We start from the raw sequence: 3764 nt of genomic DNA on the forward strand, positions 1-3764 counted from the left end.
ATGGTATATTGTCGGCTTCTTAATAATGGTACATTCCTTCCCGTTTAAACTTTATGTATGGAACACATCAATTATCTCGGAAACGGCTTGTACGATTTTTATTAATTTTTCTGATACGGCCGGTATTATGGTGATATTAGCATTGTTGTTTTTTGCTTTTTCCGGAAAAATAATGTACTTTGTTGTTTCAAATAGATAACCCTGTATATTTTTAGCTTTTCGAAATCCTTAAGAAATACTTATTATTTTTCATCCATGTTTCCTATACCTAAATGCTATAATTTCGGAGTTATAGCCACATTTGCGTTATCTCCGCCGTAGTTAAAATAATACATTTAGGTGGCTATAACAGCTACAATAACAAATTTGACGTTTCAATCGTTTATCTGGAAAGACCGGATAGATGTAGAAATCGAAAAGAAATGTGTAACATCTTCAATATCCTAACCGAAATCCTATAACAAAATCTACTGTCAGTGAATTAGTAAAAAAGCTTAACGAAACAGGTTCAGTAAAAGATTTATCCAAATCAGAACGCAGAAAAAATGCATACAGCCAATCCTCAGATGTTTGTGACCTGTTAGAAGACGATCTACACTTGAGTATCAGAAAAATATCAAGGGAACTTGATATTTCCCAAACATCTGTAATGCTGATTTTACGTGATAATAAATTCTATCAATACAAAGTAACGTTAGTTCCAGAGTTGTCAGATGACGATTTTGATATACGTGAAATGTTTGTAGAGCTAATGATGAAAAAATGTTACAATCGAAACGTTCCAAATTTTTTGAGTAATGTTATGTTTTGCGAACTTTTTGTATTAATGGAAAAGTGAATAGGCATAATTGTAGATACTGGTCACTAGAGGGCAACATTGGTAGCAATAGCAGAATTTGAGCAGAATGTTTCTTACCCTATATTTTTTTATTTTGAGTATGTAATAAATAAATACTAGCTTTTACTCGCGGCTTCGCTCGCATCGAATCCATTAAATAAGTATCACAAATCATTATAATAGAAAAGAATGAACTCTGTAGCTATATTAGAACCTGAGATATAGATCTTTGAATGTAGAAAAATTGCCAAAAACCTACAAAAATCCATAACTCTACATTGAATGTCCGCGCCAACTCAACCGATTTAAGTGTTCAAAAACTCAAAAGAAAGTTTCAGCGAGTGTTCTTAAACCAAAACGAAGTCTCTATCTTGAATAGAACCTGAGATATTGAGGATAGAACGTGTGTATGTGAAAAACTCCCATAAGTAATGTACAGGGAGAAATCGCATTTGAGTATAACTTGAGAATGGTGAAAATTAGATGAAATCCGATGGTTGATGGCTGATCTGTGCATCAATACCTTTCATTGAAAAAAAAAATTATCAAATCGGTTGGGTAGAACGCCTGAACGGACTCGGAATGGAAATCATCAATTTTTTTAATATATATGTTTATCACCTCTGTAGCATAGACTTTCATTTATTTCACTTTTCCAACTCAATATTAGTAAGAATGAATATTAACCTCTACAAATCGAAAACTCAAACTTTATGGCATCTATTTTGATATTCAACATATAGGTGGCACTACATGTTACACATGGGTATACGAAGAATTACAAATTCACATCGAAATGCGTAAAATAGTACATAAATAGGAATATATCATCAATGATATATAAAAATTTATATATAATAAAATATAAAAAAAATTGACAGCGGTGGGATTCGAACCCACGCCCTTTCGGACTGGTGCCTAAAACCAGCGCCTTAGACCGCTCGGCCACGCTGCCGTTATAATTTAATAATTCAATATTATACCTTGAGGTAATAATCACATATTTCATATGATTGTATTAAATATAAATACTAAAAGTTTTTGTTATACTCTTTTCTTACGCAACTTGCTTACGTTTTTCTTTTTTTAAATTTGAACAGGGAACAGAAAAACTCATTTTATTTTTTAATTTGTGTAACGGGTCAACCGCACAGTTATTAACGTACAACGTACGCATTATAGTCTAATTTTGTTGAATTATTTATAAAGAAATGTAAGTTTTTTGTTTATTCACTGGATGCTTCTTTTATTGTTTGGGTCATTAAATCTTAAGCAGCTTATACACATGAAATCCAGGGATGTGGCTTGCCATAGATGGACCCTGAATGAAAGTTTGTTGAGGTTTCTCACTTATAGGCATTCAAATTTGCGGAATCAGAGCTTATATCTAATATATAAAATTCTCATGTTTGTAGTTAAACTTCTTCGAAGCGGCTTGATTCTCATGAAATTTTTTGTGCATATCGGTTAGGTCTCGAAATCGGACAACATTTATTTTTCCATAACGATTTTTACTTAGATAGTTTTTACTCTCATGTAAATAAACACGTGTTGTGAGCTTCCTCTAACATTTCAACGTGTTCTATGATTGGGAAAGGTAAATCAAATAATAAGTAAACGAATACAATATTCAGTATTTTTCACAAATAAGTATTTTAACTTGATTTATTTACAGATTATAGGTACAGTCAGCAATGCCAGCAAGACGTAAAGAGACCGATTTGAGTCCTCGAACCATCAAATCTCATTCATATAAGAGCTCTAAGATAAGGCAAACAAATCCAACAAAACAATGCAGATGTGCGTGTGAACACGGCATAATTACGCGAATCACAATCGCAAGAGGTACGAGATGACCGAGATCAGCAAAGACAATTAGAACGAAGAGAAACGCGCGTATTCATAGTAAACAGATGTAGAGGAATTGACTAACAATGCCAACAAGTTCTTCGAGCATTTAAATCAGATTTATTTCTTCGACTAGCATTCCAGTATGAGCCTGATGTTGAATATCAGGATTTCAAAGTGGTTATTGGCATATTCTCACACAATTAATAGTAAAAATATGAATAATGTCTAGATGTCTAGACAGCTATCAAGAATTTTAATTTGAAATACGAGGATGTATTGATATCTAGTTAGCCTAGACCACTTCCATGAATAAACAAAATATTGCGTTACCATAGCAACGAACAATAACTTATTAGAAGTATCAGTGTAAAGTAAACCAAGGCGAAATTGTGAAACTCGAAAAATTGAAGTATCGAGCCATCATCAAGTATCTGTATTTAAAAGGGTTAAGAGGTAAGCATATTTACAAAGTTATGCTTAATGCCCTTGGTGATCAATGTCCTTCGTATGCGACCATGAAAAATTGGACTGCGAGTTTTAAAAGAGGTGAATTTTGGTACAAATGTACCCAAGTCTCAAGTACCCAATTCGGCTTAAGAAGTCTACATCGTTTTCAAATCGAGCACAGATCGAACGCTTTTGGTCAACATTCAAACATTTGGGGATCCATTTTGCATTTCTGGTTAGACTATCGAACTTAAGGAGTAAACTCCAGTCGTGCGTCGGAGTTGACACACACAATTTTTTTTACATCATTTAGGAAGTGGAGAGGAGCTCCATCAGAGGAATATCACATAACATGGATGGGAAATAGTTTTGGAAAAATTTCAAGTGTCGGTAACTATTCTGCCCATACATTAACACAAAATAGAAATTGATTTGTTTTTTTAATTGTACCGTTAGGATTTTCATCTGCTCACAAATATGAATTATGGAAATTAATAAAATCGTCTCGTGGAAACTATCTTTATTAGTAAACAATGCAAGTACTTACAACAATAATTTCAGATAATTTTCATCAGAATGTCTCTTTATGGCGAACGGTTTTCTTGGCATGTACAACGATCTAAAAATC

General features: G+C 33.1%; 1 non-coding gene across 1 annotated transcript; it reads right to left on the reverse strand.

Moving 5' to 3' along the window:
- Positions 1-1713: 1713 nt before the first annotated feature.
- Trnal-uag (transfer RNA leucine (anticodon UAG)) lies at positions 1714-1793 on the reverse strand. The gene has a single exon. It is a non-coding gene; the product is annotated as a tRNA-Leu (tRNA).
- Between the last annotated feature and the right edge of the window lie 1971 nt (positions 1794-3764).

This window comes from Diorhabda sublineata, chromosome 2 (assembly GCF_026230105.1).
Source record: "Diorhabda sublineata isolate icDioSubl1.1 chromosome 2, icDioSubl1.1, whole genome shotgun sequence".
Lineage (NCBI taxonomy): Eukaryota > Metazoa > Arthropoda > Insecta > Coleoptera > Chrysomelidae > Diorhabda > Diorhabda sublineata.